General features: G+C 44.5%; 1 protein-coding gene across 6 annotated transcripts in view; it reads right to left on the bottom strand.

Moving 5' to 3' along the window:
• The window catches only part of LARGE1 (LARGE xylosyl- and glucuronyltransferase 1), a 524,421-nt gene that overhangs the window by 57,064 nt on the left and 442,756 nt on the right, over positions 1-24,601 (bottom strand). The window lies entirely within an intron of this gene.

Raw genomic sequence — 24,601 nt, 5'->3', positions numbered from 1 at the left:
TCGGGAAAATGCGAGCTCACGCGCTGTCGCCGGAGCTCGGGGGCCAGGTGGGCTGGGTGGGAGAGGAGGCTGCGGGGGTGAGAGGGGCACAGGGAGACCTGGCCCCGAGCTCAGCTGTGGTGCTGGGGATCTACCGGAGGGGGATTGACTAACTCTGGCTTTGAGTAAGATGATCGGACTGTAATGGACAAGACAGGAGTGGTGGAGTGGGAGGGGCCAAGCGAGGGGCCAGCAGGGACAGCTCGTGCCCTTGGCCGGGGAGCTGTCTGGGGAGGGGGGACCCTTCACCACGAGCATGATGTCGGGGCCTTTTAATCCTCACAGCGACCTGAACAAGGAGTACAATTGTAGAGATGAAGAAGCTGGAGCAATGACTGGCTCAAGGCCACAAAGTTCTTAAACGTGGCAACCGGGATTTAAGTCTAAGTTCAAATAGACCTGATTCGAAAGCCCACAGTCTTCTGTCTGCACAGGGAGAACAGGAGAAGCCAGGTTTTCGAAACTTCCCTGTTCATGGAGCGTCTCCTAGTTACGTTCCAGGAGAAATAAACTAGCTCTCGCCTTTCCCCCACTTGCCTCCCATGGTCGGGAGGACGAGCGTAGTTGACATTGAGACAGAGGAAGGCAACAGGGTGTCCAGAGCTCAGTCCCTTCCTGGCTTCCTCCTTTAGCCACATTCTGCCTGAACTGGGCCTCCACCATTTGGAAAGATCTGGAAGGCCCTCTCTCTTAGGTTTCAAGGCCCTTGCAGCCGTTTGGGTAAATACTGTTCTGCGAGACCAAGTCCCTCTCTCACGGTACAGGGAACACAGGGTGATGGCAGAGCAAGAACTGGGGACGTCAGGCCGACTTGGCCGTGACTCTCAGTTGTGCAGGTCCCTGGGCAGCTGGTCTCACTCTCTGCGGCCTCGGTTTCTTCACGAGCAAGGTGGGAACCAGTAATCCACACACTCCACAAAGCAGTTAAGAGGCTTAAACAAATGCCCAGCCCAGTGCCTGCAGGTCAGGTGACCCCGAATTCTGGGGGTTCTCTTCTCCCTTCAGAGATGGCGGCAGAAGCCTGCCTACCAGCCTTCTGCCCTCGTGTCTCTTCCTTTCGGCAGATCCTCCCTGGGAGGAGACCACTCGGCGGCGCTTGCATTTCAGGAAGGGAGGAGTGTGCAGGGTGCGTTCTCTTCCTCTGCCTCTGAAGGATGCGAGGGGTAAGGAGAGGAGAGATCCTCCCCCCAAGGATACACCAGCCTGGGCACGAGAAGGTCCTGGGCCACGCATTAAAATAATTGCATGCGAGCGGATGTCACTCCCACCCTGTGGGGATCATGTCTTTGCTGCAAGAGATTTTGGTGCTTGCCAAGTGCTGAGCCAGCAGGGAGGCTGATGGATGTGTATCTGACTCAGGGAACTTGAACTTCCTCAACAGGGAGAAACTTACACTCAGTAAAAGGAAGGGCTGGCCTGTGGGTCCCCGGACAAACAAATATGCCAGGCACTTTGGAGGCACTGTGTCATTAAATCCCAATTAAGCCCATTTGGATCCCACTGTCCATTTTATGGAGATGGTTCCTGATTTATCTGAATCTCACAGCTGGTAAGCGGCAGAGTTGAGACATGAAGCCAGCTCTCAGCCCGAAACCCCAGGCTCCTTCCTGCCGCCATGCACGGCATCAATGGGTAGAATGCTTTGCAGATGAGGGCAGTGCGGCTTACAGAGGAGGGGGCTTGTCCGAGATCACGTGGTGAGTCTGGATCGGGTCAAGGCTACCACGAGGACCCAGGTCTGCAGGTGCCCCCAACCCGCTCCAGGCCACCTCTTATCTCATCATATCTCATTCTGCTCTGTGCCCAGGTGGGAATCTGGGTCTGCCTATCACCTCTGGGTAGACACTGGTGCCTGCTGTTCTAGAAAAAGCAGCACAGGGTAAAGGAAGGTAGGGGGAGATGGTGGGATCACCGGCAGGCCAAGGGGATTTGAGAAAACCCTTTGCAACCTGGCTGTCCTGGGCCAGGGAAGCCCCCTCAAAGGCTCACTCAAAGATCCTGGTGCTTGCCAAGTGCTGAGCCAGCAGGAAGACCTAGGGGCATGCGTCAGGCTCAAAAAACTGGAGGAGGGAGAAACTTAACGTGTATCCAGATTTACCGTTTTGTCCTGAGCAGGGCACAGCATACTGCATTCCGCTGTGCTGGCTCTGAAAAAGTAAATCAGAGCTGTGTTTATCTAATACCCACTATACACCAGACATCAGGCCAAGGCTGGTGTGTGCGTGCGTGTGATGTTTTCACATTCAATCCTCCAAACAAGCGACTGTGCAGCAGGCACCAAGCGGGGCCGTGAATGCAAAGATGGACACAAGGGATATGACTCTCTGGAACTTCAAACTGCGAGAGAGAGCAGGATATTCAGTAACTGTCCATTTTAAATTACAGGTGTGATGTGCTCCCTTAAGGAGACGTTGTTAAAGGGAGGTTGTTAGTGCTGGTTTCTGGTCAGGGCCATCTCAAGTATAAAGCAACCAAGGCCCAGAGGGAGAAAGTAACTTGCTCAGAGTCACACAGCAGCGGGAGAAGTCGTGCCCACGTTCTCTCTTCCGGGGCACTGATCCTTCCGCTAAACCATATGCCTGCTTTGGAAAATCTGACTCAGGGTTAGTCTTGCTGATAATTTTGATCAGCGCTTGCCTCACTACTGACAAATGTCATGTCCTGGTCCCTTGAGGGACAGCATCACCCATCACTGCTGGCTTGGGGGCAGCAAGCTGCTGGTGTAGATGACATCTGCTGACAAGCTTTCACAGGCGAGACGGAGTGACACTGGAGAAAATGTCCCAAAATAGACTTCTGCGAGGAGCTGGTAAGTGCGTGTGAGTCTACCAAGGCTTGTGGAGAAAACCCATCCTAACGTATCCCACTTGCTGAGGCACGTTAGCACGGCAATCATAATTATTATCAGCAGCTAACATAGACGGGATGCTTGCTATGCGCCAAGGACTGCTCTGAAAACGTCACTGTCAGAGCTCATTTAACGCCGTCACTCACGGGTACAGGTAATTAGTCTCCTTATCCCAGCTTACAGGTGGGGGACGTCCAGCAAATTGCCCCAAGTTACATGGCTAGGAAGTGGGGGGCAGTCAGGATTTGAATCCAAAGAGACAGAGACACTAGGGGTCTGTAGCATTTCTCTCATGTCTGTATCACTAGGTATCTCTATTCCCAGCTATGAATGTGAGATTTACGGAAGAATTATGGGATCATAAAAGAAGCCTACTTTCCCTTTCCGAGTACAGGGATCTCGCCCATCCCTGGGATCCTGAGGCTGCAGGACGGTTTAGGACTTTTCAGACACAGGGGCTGAGCCTTCGGCTTGGCAGGAAGCAGGGGAGGAGGCATCCGGGTCACGTGCCAGGTGGACTGCAGAAGCTGGCAGGCACCAGGGGCCCCAAGGGTGGGATGTGATTGCATCTGGAATGTCTGTGAAGGTTGAGTAGACGTGCAGACTTGGGAGTCAGCCTGTAGTGAGCCAGAGAAACTGACAGAAATGGATCACTGTCCAGGAAACGTAAACCTCATCTGGGAAGACAGCAGAAGTCCACTTGATTAAAGGAAAAAACACGAGGCTCTATCGCCCATCAAGGAAAAAAGCATTTCAAAGGTAGAAACGAGACCTCAGTATGAGGACAAGGTTATGGAAAAAGCTTAAGTCAAAAATTCAGCTTATGAAGCACTCAGAATCCGGAGGGTTCTTAAAGTAACTTATGGCGCCCAAACGCTAAGACATCAGAGCCCGAGTGTAAGTGCCACGGGAACAAGAACATGGCCCTTATGTCTTCTACGTCACAGGGATCAAAGGTATCTGGAAAATGGGTCTGTCTCAAGATTGGCCCTGATTTTTCTATGACCCACAGAATTTTCTACAACCCTCCTTAGCCTGGTAGTTAAGCCCATTGAGAACTGGCTCCCGCTTACAATCCCTGTTCTCTCTCTAGGCTGTAAGAACTTCTTGGCATTTCTGGAACCTATCGTTCACGACTTGGTGCCTTTACATATGCTCTATCCCCTTCCCCAGAACGTCCTTCTTTCTTCTCTACCATGTGAATGCGTGGAATGTATCAGCCTCCACGGCTGAGCTCAAATGTGTATCTCTTCCGTGAATCTTAGCCTGACTGCTTGCGGTAGAAGGTCCCCTCCTCGTAGCTCTGTCTCTCTACCTCATTCTTCATTCCCGGCAGAACACTAACTTTGCAGTTGCAATCCCCAGTTCCTGTGAATGGATCATGATCTGTTTAAGATCTAAGCTAATCAGGATGATCCTACATCCTGATTCCCCAGACCTCCTTGCAGTGAGGGTTGGCCGTAAGAATCAGGATTGGCCCATATGATTCAGGCTCAATGTGGACATTAGGGCGGATACATGGGGAGGCATGTATTTGACTCCTGAAAAATAAGGTTCAGATAATGTGCCATTCTCCTCCCACCCACTCACCTTTCTGCTGTGAACAGAGAGGTGATGACTGGAACCATGACAGCCATCCTGTGACTGTGAGGAAGAGGGGAAGACACTGCTATCTACACACCAGTGTCCATAGCTATTCCAGAATTCTTAACCAAGAATTAAACCCCACTATTTTATTTGAAGCCTCTGTGTACTGGGTTTTCTGATTCTCACTATAAGCACTCCTAATGTAACACCTGGGCTGTTGCTCGGCCCTTCCTCAGTGCTCCATAACTCTTGCACTTAACTCTATGGAGAACTCATTGCACACTCTTGTAATTATTTATTTACATGCCTGCACCCGGCGGCACTAGAATGTGAATTTCTGGGCTGGCAGGGAGCATGACTTATTATTCTTCCTGAGTGCCAGAGGGCCTGGCAGGTAGTTCGTATTCAATAGCTGCCCTTTGCTTCAAGAATGGAAATCATGACGATGACATTCTCAATAATCCTCACATTCTGTCTGTCTACAGCAAATCATTTCTAAAAGCCCTATTAATGTGGACTTTAGGATGGAGAAATATATTCCCCTCTTCTTTGTCTAAGGGCCAAAACTGCTTGTCATTTTCTCTTGAAGGAGTTCAAGCTCCCTCTGTTCGGGGCTTGTTTGGTATTTCAAGGAGGAGGACTATAGTCTCGCGAGTCCCTTCCCTTGTCATCCTCGGGATTACAATGCACCGTCGAAAGGGACGAGCAGCCGGACCTGCCTGCCAGTCGCAGCTCCAACTCCTATCGGCTGCTGGCCCGTGCTCAGTCGCCTAGCATCACGGAGACAGCCCCTCATTTGCAAAAGGACCACCTGGCAGTCTGTGGACTGCCCACAGATGTCAAGCCCAGGATGGCCATATTGATGTACATAAAGGGACATCCCATGTGCTCATCGAATTACAAAAGAAATCTGGGATTTGAGTTCACAAAACAGCCACCTTACAACGAGGGTGGCTGGAGGAAATCAGAGTCTTTACATGGGAAGGAGGAATGAGAAACAAGACTTAAAATGACGGATGGCAGTTGCTCACAGCCTGAGGCAGAAGGGTAGGATGGGTTGGACAGACAGCACAGCCCAGAGAAGAAGCCACGCCAGGGACAGTCTCCTCCCGGCAAGACTACAGAGAGAGGCTAAAGAGGGGCTCTCCAGTGAGACCAACGCTTCTGGTCAGGTTTGCACACTGAGCAGATACAGAAGGGGCACAGGAGCAAAACAAATTTCACCCCTGCTTCCTCTTGGCTCTGTCACCTAAATCACTCGTTGCATATGAACCTCTATTTTCCAGTCTGACACAAGGACACAACCGTGCCTGCTTCTGAGGATCAGTGAGACAAGACAGAGAAAGGCGTCCACTGCAGAGGCTGGAGCAGACTGCTGCTCGGCTCGCCTGTGTTTCTGGAGCTCGCACACTCTGTTCCCGTGGGATGCCCTTTAAAGTGACCCTACCCCTCAGTCTCTATTTAAAACCCGATTGAATGTAAGGCCTGTGTTGGTCCCACTTTGCAGGCATCGTGATGGGCCGGGTCAACGTCTGTTGACTGCCAATGGAATCCACTTCTGTCGCCACACCAGCTGCTGAAGATTCTAGCCCAGCTCTCGTCCTTCTCCTTTCCCAGTCCTGACCATTACCGGGAGCGGCTATTAAATATCGGTGTGTCTGAAACTCAGGTCTCAAGCCATAAAGGCTGTGGTGACTCTCTGTCTCCTTTTACACAGGTTCTCGTTGCTTCTTGGTTTTTACAAGTCCCAGAAAGAAAAGAAAAATTCTTCCCAGACAAAAGTGCATCATTACCCAGGAAAGGGGCAGAGAATAGACCACACTTGGTGACTGCTTAGTCTCTTCGTCTGGAAAAGGTAGACATGGAAGGCCGTCCATGAACCTGAGGTCCTGTCCTACATCCTACCATTTCCTGTCCGGTCATCTGAAACATTTCTTATTTTTCCCTGCTGGAGGGGGGAGAGGTTGGGGAGAGGAAAAGCGACAGCGGGACAGTGGCCGCCCGTGATAATACCCAGTGCTGCGAGGGTCGTGCATCCATGAGGAGATCTAGCTATAGCCTCTCATGTGCATTATGTTCCATGTTTTCTTTTTTTGCTCTAAAATGGGGTTAACGATCAATCTGAACTGGACTTTGGTATGTGTGGAGCATTCCTGATGGGCCCCTGATAGCCGGAAATGGCAAAGAAGTGCAAACAGTATGCGAACCCTCAACGAGTACTGTCTTCATGTGGACAACCAACCGGTGGATGGTCACCGGCCCCATATTCTTCCTCTCTATGGAATTAATGATAAAGACTTTACTCACATTTCACAGAATCTCCACAGCGTCCCTCCGGGGAGTGTCTCTATTGATCTTGGAACAGGGAGGATAGGGGGAAGCAGATTCTACCTCTAGGGATAGCAAGGAATCTTTAGTTGAGGGAGTCTAACAAAGTTGGTTGAGGAGCAGTTGGGTTTGTAGTCCAGTGGGATTCGGTCAATATGGTGGAATGTCAGTAATGCCTTTAGAGGTGGGCACAGTATGAATCACTGCGCCGGGAAAGGCAGCTGGTTTCCTGGTTCCCAACAGACACCTTCAGTAGAGGTCCACTATCGCTTTTCCATACACCCTGCATCATCCCATCACAGACCTGCACCTGGCCTTCTTCCCATGATTCTCATGGGGCTATCAGCCACGCCCGATTTTCCAGAAGCAGCAGCATGTGACTCAGTCTGACCAATGAGTTATTCCTGACCATTCCTAAGAACACAGAGATGGGTTCAGGCGTGGGCATGTGACCCAAGAAGGGTCAACAGAGTCACTTGAGTGGGTTATTGAGAGAAAGACTGGGATCATGAGTGTTCGTCACTCTTCTGCTACTTGCTTTGACTACTTCATAGCATGTCTGACCACCTGGAATGACCAATTTGACCATTTGTTTTCTTTGGTATATAGATTCTGCCCTAGAATATAAGTTCACGGAGAGCAGGGCCCATGTAATCACACTCACTACCGTGAGTGCTCAGAGCAGTGCCCGGCCTACAGCACACACATCATATACGTATTTGTTGAATAACTAGGCTCTGCGTACTTATGGGCGGGGGGACTGCTAAAACTCACCCTGTTGTAACAGAGGCAGCACGAGAGGGACAGAGTGAGCTGTCCTGTCATCTGAGTACCCATAGGTCACTGTGTCAATGTGGAAGGCAGGATAGGGCACGCTCACATTTTAGAGATGTACTAGGGTTTCAGTGTGCCTGGGTGATGGTCCCACCAATCATTAATATCTATTTTTAGTGCACTTAATAATATCTAATATCGATATTTTATTAAAATATCCCTCACAAAAAGAACAAATGTCTTTAAAACTGAGTCCTGCCTGATCACCCAAAGTATAGAATAAATGTATATGAATCGTCGTGGATATCAATAAATGACTTAGTAAATAAATAAATAAAAATGGGGGAGTGAAGCCGATCTCCTTACAGAAGAGCCCTTAGTAGTAGATCACATCCCTCCGTAGGAAGTAGAACTTAATCTCCCCACTTTTAGTTTGTGGTGGGTGCGGTGACTTGCTTCTGAAAAATGAAGCAAGAAAGGGGAAAATAATCACTTTATGGTGGAGAAATCTGGCAAACACTGCCTTAGGACAGACAGTTAGGGTCCTTAGTGATGCCACATGTGAAAATCAGGTCCTTCCTGATAATAATGTGATACCCTTAGGAGTGGACACCATTTACCTCTGTGATATCTTCTAAAAAACCCCATAATCTCATTCTAATCTTGAGAGAAATACATTGGACAAACCAATGTTTATGGTGAATGAAATATTATGAGGGATATTTCATAGAGTGCCTGACCTTACAACGGTCAAGGTTAGTTATGAAAAGCATGGAAAGACTGAGAAAGTGTCGGAGGCCAGAGGAGACTGAGGAAACAGATCACTAACGGAAACCCTGGTGAAAGGTGCGTAAAGCCTGCAGATCAGTGAAGCTCGATCCACCAATGTGGGCTTGTCGGTTCATTCTTATCATGTAGGACATTAACATCCGGGGAACCGGACACTAAATGTGGGGGAAGGGTGGGTACGGGACTCAGCAGTACTTTTATAACATTTTCTGTAAATCTAAAAATCCTTCCAAAGAAAAGTATTAAAAACAAAAAACAGTCCTATAAAGTAACAACCGATTGCGAGCACCAGACAGACGAGCTCAGGTGACCAGCAGGAAAACAGCTGAGCCAATGCTTCTCTTTCCAAGAGGAGCCCCCTCCTAGCTACCTTCCACTACAGAAATGCCTACCTAATTAGCTCTGGCAGGAAGCTGGCAAAAAAAAAAAAAAAAAAAATCAAATATGGATTTACAACCACTATCATTAAGGAAGAGTTTCACCCCAAGTCTGTTCAACGACTGAGGACGCTATGTAACGTAGGTACAGGGACATATGATGAGCAAGACGCTTAAAAAGAAAGCACAAAAGTGGAAAAACAATGAAATTTTTTAAAAAATAAAAAAAAAATAAAGCAAGATTGAGCTTTAATATAAAAAAAATAAAAAACAAAGCGACCAGGGACGCCTGGGTGGCTCAGTTGGTTAAGCGACTGCCTTTGGCTCAGGTCACGATCTCAGGATCCTGGGATCAAGTCCCTCATTGGGCTCCCTGCTCAGCAGGGAGTCTGCTTCTCCCTCTCACTTTACCCCTCTAATGTTCTCTCTCTCAAATAATAAATAAATAAATAAATAAATAAATAAAATCTTAAACAAACAAACCAACAAACAAAAAAACACAAAGCAACCAGGGCATGAAGACAAGCCTCCATCATTTTTTGGTGACGTGTAAAAAGTCTTGTGAAAGTTCGTGTAGAACTTTACAATGTTCCACTAAACCCCTGTGAAAAGAGTTTAGCAGCCCCTTCGGGGATTTCATACGTAAAATGAAAGACAATAAAATCCAGGAAGGGAAACACTTGTTTTTCCTACCCTGGCAAAAATGGCCGAAAAAATACACAAGGTAATACGGCAACAAATTAAAGTCCTTTGTCAGCAAATACAGTGAGAAGAGTCACAAAAATGAATGCCGCTCGCCCAAAGATCCTCGTATGAGAAGAAATTACATGGGAGATTTGCTACAGTGTTAAATCAAGGCATCGAGGATCCTGATGTGTGTCAGCTTCTGCTACCTGCAAGATTTTGTTTAGATAATTAAATACCCAAAGAACAACTATTTGGTGAGCACTCAAGGGAACATGTGCGGGACAAGTCGTAATCTGAACGGCAAATTCCTCCTTCAGGGACGACAGTGGTCTATGGAAAGTGCAGGTAGGAAGGGTAGAAGCAGCTTTGATTGGAATAATGGAAGGATTCCAAGCAAGGTCACAATGTGATACTGAATTCCTTTCCTGCATGACTGAAGGCAAGTTTGCCACAAAGCACTTGAAGCCAGCGTGCACAGGTATTACTGATTATAACCGATTTGGTCATATTTTTATAAAGGCGAGACTGAAACTATCACAGAACTTCCTATAACACTTTCAAATGGCACGAGGAATAACCATGGAAATCTTTTGTACAGGATAGAGCTCTGCTAGTTAACCTCATGGCAAAGGCCTTATAAGAGATGGCACAGGTAAAGATGATTTATACATTTGTTTTTATGAAAAAAATGGGGATCAATGTTACACTATCTCATACTTTTGAAAAAAAAAATGCACCTGTAATCTGACCCTTCAATATCGAGGTAATGAATGGGGTAGTCACTGCTTTTAGAAAGAACCTGTGATATGAAGAGAGCTTTTAGAAAATAGATGTTTGAAATTCTTTCCATTGTTATGGGATTTTGAGGTAAGAAAACGCTGTGCTACCTACCGAAACCCTCATTTCTACCTATTTAGAAACTTCGGTGTTTGATGTCCATAGCCAGCATATACTCCTTGGTTGGTCCTTCCCTCTCTCAAAATTCTTCTCATAATAAAACCCAGATTACCTAGGGAAGTGCTTCTTACAGTGGGCTTTTAAGGAACCATTCCCATAAGGTTTTCCAGGGTCAAAGTGGTCTGTTCTGTGTGCTGAAATGGAAATGCTGGGGATCAACCAAACCCATCAGGATTCCTGGGTACAGGATGTCCTAATACGCAATTTTGTATATACAGTGCACAAACTCGCCCTCCGTACCCCTCCCCAGCTCCTCTGTTTGAAAATATCCCATTTACAGTTCTTAGAACTATTTGGGTACGTTCTCTAAAAAGTGCTACTGTAGGGTAGATTTTCCAGAGGCACCACCTTGCTTCTAGGAATTCGGCTGACACTTCCAGGAATATCATCTTCATCTCAACTTCACCAGCCACATACAGCACAGCCAGTGACGGGCATCTTAAATCACTAACGCCCAATGGAGTTAAGTTCTGAACCTAATGAGCAAACAATGAGTGAGTGTCAAAGGGGAGCCAAAAGACCAAGAGCTTAACTTATCCAAAGTCCCCTGCACTGAGCATGCCAGTCTCCAGCACAATATTAGGGCACAAGGTGACATGTCACAAACCCGCACTTCACCTCTGGCAACCCTTGCCCCCTTCAGGTCCCTACGTCCTGTCTGTGAAATGAGGGTGTCGGAATGGATGAGGAAGAAGAACCCTTGTTGACATGTTTTGCCCACAAGCTGACTGAAAATTACCGAGAGAGCAGGAACAATCCCTAATTATTAATTATGGGCAATAAGGACACGAGGCTTACGCTCCAGGTCTCCCAGCCCAGGATGAGCCGCGTTACGCATCCACCCTTATCTTCACATCTCCGTACCTGTGCCCATGACCTCCTTAACTTTCTCCTGCCAGGACACTGGTGAAGGGAGGTGAAGGAACCCAGAGACAGCGCCCCAGCCTGGTCCCCAGTGCGTGCTCTGCTGGGTCTGCTGGGTGCACGGCTGACTCCGAGGCAGGAGCCACCGAAGAGCCAAGCACCAGGCTACTCGAAAAGGGACCAGCCACCTCGTTTGTAATCCCAGGACCTCTCAACTGTACGATAGCCGCAGTGCTGCCCAGAGACAAGAAAGCACTTGGAGCCCTTGGACTTGAGTGCCGGGGTGAAATTAAATAGGCACTGGCCTGAAGAAAACATGAGGTCTGATTGGGAGGTGGTGGTTGTAGATTTTAGATCTTCTCCCCCAAAGCAACTGTTTTTTTCTTCCAGAGCCATCCTAATCCTCCCAAATCAACCTCGCCATTCATCATTCTTATTACCCTCTCTCTGGTTTCCCCAGCCTCATTTTTCACAGTACTCTGCTTGGCTACAGCAGGCTCCATATGCTAATGCAAGGCAGCCCCCATCTTCCTCAAAAGATGTGAAAACTGACACCTCTCTAAGCATTATAAAATGTTTTAAAACTTGAGTTAGTGCGACTCCTTTTATGCAAATGGTACAGATTGCCTCTAGGAACATACATCATTTCTCCATATGGATGGCACGTTTTTCTCTTGGTTTTTCTCTTCTTTAGGATTTTTTCTTTTAAGTGTACTCAGCTCCCAATTTATGAATGGGTGGCAGTCAAAAATCCAGCCTCTGAGTCTGTCACTTAAAATGCAAATGTTCTTCAAGGAGACAATGTTAAGAGTCTCTGTTCTGGGGTTAGCTCTCCAAGAGCCATTTAATACAAAGAGGGATCAAAGAGAATAATCCTATAGAAGCATTATCTCATGTGAAATGTTTTCCTGGAAAAACATATTAAGGTGGGAACTCCGCCCTGTGTCAAAAGAAAGAACTCCGGAGTTAGGGTCAGGCCGACATGAGTTCAAACCTCAGCATTGTCCTTTTTTTTTTTTTTTTTTTTTAAGATTTTATTTATTTATTTGACAGGCAGAGATTACAAGTAGGCTGAGAAGCAGGCAGAGAGAGAGAAGGAGGAAGCAGGCTCCCTGCTGAGCAGAGAGCCCAATGCGGGGCTCTATCCCAGGACCCTGGGATCATGACCTGAGCCGAAGGCAGAGGCTTTAACCCACTGAGCCACCCAGGTGCCCCTCAGCACTGTCCTGTTTTGCTGTGTGATTCTGGACAAGCAGTAAGCGACTGAATCCATCTGATCCTTAATTTTCTAACATGTAGAACAGATTCATATTCACCCTGGGAGACTTCTGTAAGGACTGAATGCCACGCTTGGCACACACACCGTTCCCACCCAATCTGCCTGCTAAGGCCACAGCATCCTTTGCGGTCCTGGCCCCAGCTTGCTTCCTGTCAATCTCGGAAAGCGATCAGTACATTCTGGGCAGATGTTTTTGGAGCACTGATGTGGTCCCTGCTGCCTGCCCCGCAGTTTGCTGTTCCTAACTTGCTCCTTCCCACTCTCCAGAGGCATATACAAGGAAGGAGGGGTGGTTTCAACAGGACTGGGGAGAAGGGCGGCAAGGGTGCTTGCGGGCTGAGGAATGACGTCAGGGCAGAAGATGAGGAAGGAAGAGTCCTGATACTCGGACCTCCTACAGGATCCCTCAAGACAGACTGCATCACACCCTCCAGCTCTCTTAGGTCCCTACACTTCCTTCCATTGCAACACTTAGCGCGCTGTCCGGGAAGTCTCTGTTTAAGGGTTGCTTCTTACTAGACTGTGACTTCCTGAGGGCAGGAACCACGGCTTAGCCCCAGGGCTCCAGGAGCTCACACAGACCCAAAGACTAGACCCTCTGCTTGCCACTTCCTGACCATCACCCACTGTTCCCAGCCAAGGCTTCCTTCTCTGAAAGCCTCCTGACGACTCAAGGATGAGAACACAGCTTCCTAGCTTCTCTCCCATTCTCCCTTCTCTTGCTCGTCTCCGAAGAGTTTGTGCTCCTGGTGAAAGAATAAAAAGATGTTCCTTTGGGTCCTTGTCTTTTTATTTAAGATTCAGCCAGCGAAGGCTGAGTCATCAAGCTTTAGGACTGAAAGATAAAAAATGAAGGGTCTTTGAAACACAAAGACGGAGGTAAAGTCAAGTGTGTTTCTATGGCGCACTCAAGGGGCCTCGTGGAGAACAGGGCCAGAAATGATGGCCTCCATTTTATCGAGAATGTAACAGACCGAGAGAAGGTAAGTGGTTTACACAAGCCCTTCAGCTGGTAAGAGCTAGAACTGTCATCAGAATTTACCGGATTGCTTAGCTCCAAAAGCCTATATGCTTCTTCCCTGTCCGTGAAACCATTTTCCCCTTAGTTATTCTCTTAACCAATCTCTGCTTCGCCTAAAGTTCTTTGCTGACACCCAGGACAGGCTAGACGCCCAAGGCTAGTGAGCGCCTCTGTGGTGGGGTGTGGGAGGCTGTCTGCTCCTACAGATGGAACTTTATGCTCGCCAAGAATGAGCTGTGTGTTACCAGATGTGTTCCTTTGCCATTTGTATTTCTCATGTAACTGGAAATGTAATCAAATATTCTTTGAATTAGGTGAATGCAAAAAGAGAGTTCTATTTCTGTGGAAGGCCAGTCAAAGCTTTGGAACAACTCAATAAAAGGAAGTCCCTTTAAAAAATGGCTGTCAGGGGCGCCCGGGTGGCTCAGCAGGTTAAGCATCTGTCTTCGGCTCGGGTCATAATCTCAGGGTCCTGGGATCAAGCCCCACATGGGGGAGGGTGTCTCTGCTCAGTGGGGAGCCTGCTTCCCCACCTCTCTCTGCCTGCTGCTCTGCCTACTTGTGATTTCTCTGTCAAATAAATAAAATCTTTTAAAAAAATGGCTGTCAGATTAGGTATGGGTGAGAAGCTATACAGGAACGGGAAAATGCAAAATCCAGGACTGTCCTCGACCTGCTTTGTAAAAGTCCTTAACTTCTTGCTCAACCTTCAAAGAAATGGATTGGGAGAACCACAGAAGATGGATAAGGGGAGATGTCTATGCAGGATAATACAGCATGATCGGCAAACAGAAAAATGACAACAAACTTGGCACTGGCTGAACAGACAAGCAAATGAAGGTTAACCTATTTTTAGGATTCTCCCCTCAACTGACATGTTCAAGCAGCTGACCCAGTGCAGATGCCCTGTGTGACCCACAGGCGGGCTTCTTAGCTTGGCTGCCCTTGGGAGCACATGTGTGAGCTGATGGAGAGCAGGGTTCAGAGAACATCTATATGCTCCCCAGAGAGGAATAGAGGAACCAGCAAATAGGAGCTCCTCCCTAACTGTTGAATACAGTGGAGAACATAAAGGATGAGAGGAGGCAGAAAGAAATAAGCAAGAAAATGAGGAAGATGTGCTTTTACTTGGAATGTGAGGCCCAGGTTGGCCCAGAAGGACCTACAGATACCCTGTATTGCTAAACCAGGCTCTCAGGCTTCATGGCAATGTCCAGAACCCAATATGATCCGAAGGGTGGAACTTGGTCCTGCCAGTCTCTCTCCTTCCTCCCTGAACCTTCTCCCCACCTTTCTATATTGGCTGTATTTCAGGGTTCTGTGTAAGATTTTGTTAGATATCCGTGCGTGAAATGACTTCCAGATTCTTTTTTAGGTTTATCTAGAAAGATAGGAGTTCACTTGATTTGACTCTGTCTTCCTGGTTTTGCTATTTTAAAGTCCTCTACTTAAATACAGAAGAGACTGCCAAAAGGAGTTCCCAAGTTAGTTTGCTGGATAGGTTCAAATAACAGTGAGTAAGCGATCACTGAGCAATGTCAAGAGTGGCGTAGCCTCCTGCCACGTCAACATCTCAGCTCTATGGGACTGGTGACTTTGTCTGTTTCATTTCCCACAGCATTACTAGGGCCTGCAACCGTGCCTGGCATAGAGGAACTTCTCAGCAAATGCACGAGTGCACTGGTATGTCTGGGATGGGCCAAGGTAATACTTCTGCTTGCACGTTCTGGCGAACTTTGTTGGTGTTCATAAAATGTCTGAGTTGAAAGCTCACAGATGACATCTCCTCTGTTTTATGGTGTCTTGCCATTTCCTTTTGCTGGCTGCAAATTTGGAGGCTCTCAGACACCAAGCCCAACGCACTGGCTTATGAATGCTTGTCTGGTGTCTTTAATGAAACTCCTACTGATCCTGCTAAGAACAAACAGGTGCCTAGGACACCTGCCAAGGTCCACCGTACTCCTGAATTTATTTTTATTGTGGTAAGAGATCCATAAAATTCACCATTTGAACCATTTTCAAGTGTAGAGTTCAAGGCCACTAAGTGCATTCACATTGCTAGGCAATCATCACCACCATCCATTTCCAGGCCTCTTTCAACATCTTGTATGGATATCTATACTCACAAACTCCATGTCTTCCCCTCAACTCAGCCCCTGGCAATCATTGTTCCACTTCTTTCATCTATGAATTCAACTACTCTAAGTGTCTCATGCAAGTGAGACCATCTTGTGCTTGGCTCGTATCACTTAGCGTATCCTCAAGGTTCATCCATGCTGTAGCACATGTGACAGTTTCCTTCCTTTTTAAGGACTCCCAAGGTCTTTAGTCACACTTACTTTTACAGAATTTTTATGTTTTGTTTTTTTGTTTTATTTTTTTTGCATGAAAATAAGACTTGAGAGTTTGGAATTCTTCTGTGTTCTTGCATGGTCAAGAAATGTCACCTAACAAAAGCGGAAATGAACTTTTGGGACTTCATCAATATCAAAAGCTTCTGCACAGCAGAAGGAAACAGTCAACAAAACAAAGAGGCAACCCATGGAATGGGAGAAGATATTTGCAAATGACAGTACAGACAAAAGGTTGATATCCAGGATCTATAAAGAACTTCTCAAACTCAACACACACAAAACAGATAATCATATCAAAAAATGGGCAGAAGATATGAACAGACACTTCTCCAATGAAGACATACAAATGGCTATCAGACACATGAAAAAATGTTCATCATCACTAGCCATCAGGGAGATTCAAATTAAAACCACATTGAGATACCACCTTACACCAGTTAGAATGGCCAAAATTAGCAAGACAGAAAACAATATGTGTTGGAGGGGATGTGGAGAAAGGGGAACCCTCGTACACTGTTGGTGGGAATGCAAGTTGGTGCAGCCACTTTGGAGAACAGTGTGGAGATTCCTCAAGAATCTAAAAATAGAGCTTCCCTATGACTCTGAAATTACACTACTGGGTATTTACCCCAAAGATACAGATGTAGTGAAAAGAAGGGCCATCTGTACCCCAATATTTATAGCAGCAATGGCCACGGTCGCCAAACTGTAGAAAGAACCAAGATACCCTTCAACGGATGAATGGATAAGGAAGATGTGGTCCATATACACTATGGAGTATTATGCCTCTGTCAGAAAGGATGAATACCCAACTTTTTGTATCAACATGGATGGGACTGGAAGAGATTATGCTGAGTGAAATAAGTCAAGCAGAAAGAGTCAGTTATCAGATGGTTTCACTTATTTGTGGAGCATAACAAATAACATGGAGGATATGGGGAGATGGAGAGGAGAAGGGAGTTGAGGGAAATTGGAAGGGGTGGTCAATGATGAGAGACTATGGACTCTGAAAAACAATCTGAGGGTTTTGAAGGGGCGGGGAGTGGGAGTTTGGGGGAGTCAGGTGGTGGGTATTAGGGAAGGCACGTATTGCATAGAGCACTGAGTGTCCTGCAAAAACAATGAATACTGTCACGCTGAAAAGAAATAAAAAAAAAAGAAGAAGAAGAAGAAATGTCACCTAGGGGGCACCTGGGTGGCTCAGTGGGTTAAGCCTCTCTACCTTTGGCTCAGGTCATGATCTCAGGGTCCTGGGACTGGGCCCCATGTCAGGCTCTCTGCTCGGTGGGGAGCCTGCTTCCCCGCCTCTCTCTGCAGGCTGCTCAGTCTACTTGTGTCTCTTACTCTCTGTCAAATAAATAAATAAAACCTTTAAAAAAAAATGTCATCTGTTATGAGGACATGGGCATTGCCTGTGTGTTGTCATCTGCCCCCTGACAGCTGAATGTGGAGTGCTTTCTCCTGAAACTCACCCACTTCTCAATTTTTGACCAATGACTTCTAATCCTTAGTTTGCAAAATACTACTTCGAGTTTACAAGATAGCGCCAACGTGTTGCTCCAACTTGATTGAAACCACTGACACGTCTTTCAAGAGGATTGGAGATTTCCTATGGGTGGATTGGAGACTTCCTACGGATTGACTGGGACTTGATAGAACCACTCTTCCAGTCGGTGAGGGTGAAATTATTTGTGGTCTTAATTTTCACTTCCCAGATTAGCAAAGAGGTTGTATATCTTTTCTAGTGTTTACTGCCCGTTTCTTTACAATTTGGTAAAATGACTATATCTTTTATAAATTTTTCTTATTAATTAGTAAGAGTTATTTGTATATTTCATTTACTAGTCCTTTGTCAGTTATATATGCTGTAAATGTCTTTTTCTTTTCTCTTTTTGATGCTACTTTGATGGAAGTTATTAATTTCAATGTGGTTGAATTTACTGATCTTTTCATTTATGATCTATGCTTTTGTCATCTTATTGAATAATGCCTTCCTAATTCTGAAGTCACAGGCCCGTTATTTAATTTTTTTAAAATAAAAGTTTAATTTGGCTTGTCACATTTAAGTCTCTAATCCATCAAAATTAATTTTGTGCATGGTATGAGATAGGGATTAATTTTCATTCTTCCTCATGGATAATCAGATGCCCTAGTAGCATTTGTGGACGATTACATCCTTTCTCCAATGGCCAGCAAGTCACCTCTTTATCTACCACATTTCCATATATGTGTGGGTGTTCTTGGACTCTTCGTTCTTTTTTACTAATTCATTAGCACATCCCTAAACAAATGCTCAGCAAAATTTTGCTGTAGGTTTTCAGTGGATACTATTTATGAGCTTTTGTCATAAATGAATATTTAATTTTATCAAAAAACTTTCTTGCATCTATTTACATGATTACACGGTGTTTCTCCTTTAATCTATTAACATGCTGAATGATACTTGTGGATTTTTCAATGTTAAATCACTTGTCTTTCCTGGAATAAACCCAAGTTGGCCATGATGTATTATCTATTTTATACATGGCTGAACTCAGTTTGCTAATATTTTGCTTAAGGTTTTTGGAAACCTCTCATGAGTGAGACAAGCCTGCAGTTTTCTTTTCTTGTGCTCCCTGTGTCTGATTTTGGTATTGAGGATATCCTGGCCTCACTGAAATGGTTTGAAAAGTGTTCCTCTTTTTCTATTCTCTGCAAATTTTCCTAAAATTTGAATTATTTTTTGATTAAAAAATTGGTAGCACTTCTCGACTTCTCATTGAGGGATACTGTGTACTTTGTAAGAAGGTTTAATGGCTAGAAGATAGCCAGGGTTTACATTTTTTCCTTGGATCAGTTTTGGTAAATTATACATATTTAGGATTTTATTCATTTCATGCAAGCTCTCAAAATTTTGACATAATCTTATTTACAGCATCCTCTTACTGTTTCCTCTAATTGTGCTTTATCTACTAGATTAAAAACTCCATAACCTAAGAAACTTTTGTTTGCTTTAGTTTCTGCTATATTCCTCAAACTCAGAAAGATGATTGGCTCAAATGCATTTAGGGAATGAGTCCATGAATCTGCATTTATGGTTCCATATTCATTTACTAGTGAGTTTTTCTGCTATTTTTCAGTGAGTCCTGCCACTGCTTTGCCTAGTCCATTGGCTCCTTTCTAAGAGCAAACTTCTGACTTTGTTGAATAATTTGCTGATCAGCTTCTCCTTCTTACCCTCTTTATGCCCTGTCTCTTAATTTTTGAATTTGCCCTAATGTTCTTTACATATCATCTTAAGTTATAGACTTGGCTTACTAATTTTCTGCCTTTCTTCTTTTTAATATGAAATTTAAGGCTACAAATTTCTTCATATATTTGTACCATCTCACTAATTTTGACATGTATTATTTTTATTTTCATTCAGTTCTAAGTAGGTCTCAGTTTCAAAGGTGATTTCCACTTAAACCATGAGTAATTTAGAAGTATGTTCTCAATGTTAATCAAATATATTTTTTAAAAATCTTATTACTACTAATTTAATTATACTGTATTCAGATACATATATGAGCATATAATATATATACTATAAGGCATATATTTTATAAAAATATAAAAAATAATATGTAAGCATATATCAAAAATATTATATATATTATATGGAGAACATATATTTTACACATATATATGATAAATTTTATATATATCTCATATTCTTTGAAACATACTGAGATTTGCTTTATGGTCCAGAACATGGTTACTTATAAACAATGTCTCATATGAGCTTAAGAAGGATGTATATTCTCTGTTATGTACCAGGTTCCTTATTTGCCCAGTAAATCAAGATTTTTAACTGTGTAGCTCAAATATTCCATATTTTTAATCAACTTTCTTGGGTTGCTTGATCTCCTGATATTTGAAAAGGATACACTAAAATATTCTACTATGATAGATAGTAGGTTGTTGATTTATCTCTGGAGTTCTTGTATCTCTCGGTGTATCTCTTATACCTCTCTTGTATCTCTTTTAATTTTTAAATTGTGACCATCTCAATACTAAATTAAATACATCTCCTACTAAATTATATATTTATTGCCTACCACTGCTTTGTCTGATACCAAAAGAGCTATCCCGGTTCTCTTTCTCCATCATCTGTCAAACTGCTCAGGCCGTCATGTGTTAGGTATGTCTTTCATAAAGAGCATATGCTGTATACTCACTCCTCTTCAGTCGGACAACGTGTCTGTTCCTCCCTCAACTTAGTCTGCTTATTTGATTGATATATTTAGACTTATTTCTATCATCTGATTTCTTGCTTTCTTTTTTTCCCCTCTTTTTCCTATGCTGCCATTTTCTTCTTGCATTCTTCTTCTCAAACCCCCCCCCCCAACAAATGATGAAGATATTTTGGTTGTTTTGGATTTTCTTACTCCACTCACCATCTCTACCCACCCTGGATTTATAATTTCTGTGCTTTTTTTTCCCCCAATTCTTTTAGAGCTGAAGCTTGAAAGGTTAGACGTGTGTAACCATCTTAGCATTGAAATTATCTCACCAACAAAACAGATTCCAGAATACTTTAATTCCAATCACGTCCCTCCTGAGTTATGTTGATGTCATCGTCTGATAGTTTAGGTTGAACTGTTTGAAGCCCACAGTTATATATTACTACTACTACTACTACTGCTGCTGCTGTTTAGAGATTGTTAGGCATTGCTACATATTTCTAATTTGTTTGTTCTGCATTCCTTCTTGGGATCATGATTCTATGGAATCATATTCCTTATTCCTGAAAATAAATCCTTGAGCAGTTTCTTTGCAAAGGTATTTTTACACTTTGCTTTTGCTCCTCTGAATAATCTTTTCTCGTATTTTGCTAGGTATACTGTGTATTGTTGTTGTCACCCAGCACAGTTTAAGGTGTTACTTGTATTCTTCTGGCTTCTGTTGCTGCTGCTAAGAACTCTCATCTGACACATAGAATGTCTTCATAGAGAATCTGTTGTTTTTTTTTCTCTCTCTGGTTGGTCATTTACTTATTTCCATAGAACAGGAATATTTTTTATTTTTTTAAATTAACATATAATGTATTATTTGTTTCAGGGGTACAGGTCTGTGATTCATCAGTTTTACACATTTCATTCTCTCTGGTTATTTAAAAAAATCACTTGAGGCTGCTGCAGTCTTACTCCTATAGGTCTAAGTATAGCCTTCTCTTTTTAAACTGCTTGTACGTATGGATACCTTTTAATAGTTCTGGAAATAGTTCTATTCACTATAAAGATGCCTCACTTCCGGTGGCTCAGTGGGTTAAAGCCTCTGGCTTTGGCTTGGGTCATGATCCCAGGGTCCTAGGATCAAGCCCCGCATCAGGCTCTCTGCTCAGCAGGGAGACTGCTTCCCTTCCTCTCTCTCTCTGCCTGCCTCTCTGCCTACTTGTGATCTCTGTCAAATAAATAAATAAAATCTTTAAAAAAAAAAAAGATGACTTACTTCCAATTTTCTCTATTATTTCCTTCTGGCAGTCTAATTAGACACATTCCCAATATCTCAACGTCTCTCTCAGTTTTTCTCTTTTTCCTTGTGCGCTGGATTCTAGATAATTTCTTCAGCTCTCTCTTCTAGTTCACTAATTCTCTCTTTAGCTGACTCTAATTTACTGCTTAACATACCCATTATATCTGCAATTTCAATAATTACATTTTTCACTTCTAAAAGTACTATTTGATCCAAATAGGTCTACTTGCCTTTGAGAATCTCTTGTTCCTCCATCCTTTTAATTCTCTTTTATTTCTTACACAGAATAAAAATATTTGTTTTCTATCTGACGAGTCTAATACCTGAAGTCTTTGAAATTTAATTCTACAGTTTCTGCCCTTTCTCATGGTGGCTTATTTCCCTGTGTGTTTAGGGATTACCGAATGAGAACTCATTTTTCTTGAAACTTGACCTAAATAATTCATTGAAGTCTTTCTTATTTTTGAGAGTATTCTTCTAGATCAGATTTCTGTTTATTTCTGCCAGGTGCCTGGCACATGTTCATTTTTCTTCGATTTCTTCCCATACATAGAACTTTAGCCCACCAAATAATATGAACACAGGCTTGAAATTAGAAGTTCTCAAGGGAATTTCTCTCTTATTTTACCTAAAGCCAAGGATAAGATGTATAACAGTCTCTATCATCTTCTCCTATGGATATTTTTACACTTGTTATCTACTGAGGATATCACTTTTCCTGGATCCTAACTTTTGGTAAGTGTCTTCTAATTTGTCTCTCTTGGGGCTGAGACCCAAATTCCCATGCATTGCCTTTCAATAGAATGGCTATACATATGGTTTGCCTGACTTTAATTTAGGCCTAATGTCCCAGTGTCACTAATAATAGCATTCCTTTGTTTGAATTATATAGTAAATTATATAGTTACCTACTTTCAAGCCAGGCCTCTAGTTCCCAAGGGTCTGCAAATACCCAGCAAATGTCAGATCCAGTTGCTTTTTGCTTACCCTTCTGGATCCATACTTTGTCATTGTTTCTGGCCTCTGCTTACTTCATTGACTTTATAGACCGATCGACAATGTTTTCAAATCATTAAGAAAAAATTTTTATCCCATACTTTTTGGTGTTATACAGGGTTGATTTTTATTTTCCTCACTTTTAAGCTTCTAGTTCATGACAGTCTTGGAAATATTCCTGAGTATGTCATAGATTTTTCTTATGCCTAAGAAATACAGGACACAGCAAAGGAACTACATAAATGTTGATTGAAAGAATCAGTGATGGAGGTACTTCTGTTCTAAACACTTTCTAATAGTTTGTAATGACCTTCAAGTTCAGTAAAAAAAAAACAAAAAACAAAAAACAGAAAAACAAAAACAAGTTCTTTCTTTTTGACTACGTTTCACTCCTGGGAAGGTGTGAACTTTAGACTGTTCATTACAACAGTTTATATTTGTGAAAATCTGAAAACAACTAAAGTAACAGGAATGCCTCGGTAACAGAAGAGTACAAAATTCTATGTGTATTAGGTCCATAAATATTTGGCAACACACACATGTGGACATGGCCAGAAGCTTCTTGGAAAAGACGGATTTATTAGGAAAGCAAGGTTTGGGTTCCTTTTTCCTCTTAAAAACTTGAAACGATTGTTACTGCAGTGTCACGTGGGCAATGGCTATACATTTGAAATGATGTCAGCTCCCTATGTTGCGTGTGCTGACTTCCTGTCTGACACAGCCAGAAAGGCAAACACACTTGCTGTCAGACAGGCCTGGGTTCAAGTCCTTGTTCTGTCACTTACCAGTGGAGGTCAGTTCCTCACTCCTCTCACTGTAGGCAGAAAATTCTGACACACACTTTAACTCGGGGCTCAGCCAACAGGATACTAGCATCAAGGACTCCAGCTTTCCTTGCAAGCACCAAGACTTCCTCTCCCACTTGGCTTTGCCATGAGAATGAGCAGGCTGGCCTGCTCCTGGGACATGGCAGATACTGGAGGAGGGCCCAGGTGTCCCAGCCATCAACCACTGGATCGAAAGCTGACCGCAGACACTTGGTTAAGCCAGTGAAAATCAGATAGCCGGCCAGCCTACCTGCAGACTCCTCAGCTACATAAATGGTGATTGACTGAAGCCACTCCTAGGGCATCTTGTTCTGCAACATTAACTAGGGCAGCAGAGAACTCGTACACACTGTCTTCTTCATTGTGGGGGGTGGGGCCCAAAGGCCATCAAATATGGGTCCTCCCGATGGGACAGGGGTGCCACCAAATGGGGGCCACCTGATCAGGGGGGTGACTGGGGGCACGGACGGTTAAAGGATTCACCAGAGGTGGAACAAAGGAGAAGTTTCCTGAATACACTTTGGGGAGCGGCTGGCAGGTAGGATGCAGAGCAGAGGCTGTCTGCCGGGGGGCAGCAGTGGGGGCTGTAGTCAAGCGGGAAGATGAGGAGCTACAGGGACATACGGAACTCTCCTTCTTTGGTACCTGGGTCCAGGTTTCAGTACCCATTGGTCAGCTAGGGCTTACGGATATTCTGAGGTGGGTCACCTAATGGCCTGTCTGTATTCAGCCGGGGGGCTGCGGGGAGGCACTGTGGGCCCTTCTATCTTACTCAGGTTTCCATGGTTCGAGCCGGTTACTTCTGGGCCCTACCACTATGGTACCTACAGACCAAAGATGAAGGCTTTTTGCCACCGGCACTGCTGCGTGAGGTGGACTGAGAAGTCACAGCTGTATGAGGTGGACTGAGACATGCGGACTGGTGCCTTCCCCCACTGGCGGCCACAGCACCCCAGAGGCGTGCTCACGTGCCTTTCCTCACCAGTCTCTTTCCTCTGGCCACGAATGACTTAAACGTAGGAAGGATGTGATTCTATCTGTGACACCTGGCACAGAGGAGTTCCTCCAGAACTGTTTTCGTTTGAATTAAATGACTGAATTTGGGGAGCTGATAAGAACCCACACAGCCAGCGGCAGGTGGCAAGGGTAACCAGGCAGGTTGGTTCTTATGCAGGGAGGCCTCATGCTTTCCAGAAAGCCCACACAAGAGGGACAAAGAAAAAAAGGAGAGAGGCACATTCTTTCTGCTCTTCTACGCCCTTATCTCTCTCAGCACACAGCACACAAAACTCAGAACCATTCGTTCTGCAGAAGCGTCCTCCCCAGCAGGCTTCGGGCCACACTCACATGCGCGGGACCCCTCCTCCTCCGAGGGGCT

Source organism: Mustela nigripes, chromosome 6, assembly GCF_022355385.1.
Source record: "Mustela nigripes isolate SB6536 chromosome 6, MUSNIG.SB6536, whole genome shotgun sequence".
In the NCBI taxonomy this organism is placed as follows: domain Eukaryota; kingdom Metazoa; phylum Chordata; class Mammalia; order Carnivora; family Mustelidae; genus Mustela; species Mustela nigripes.
This window is presented reverse-complemented; position numbering and strand designations above follow the sequence as displayed.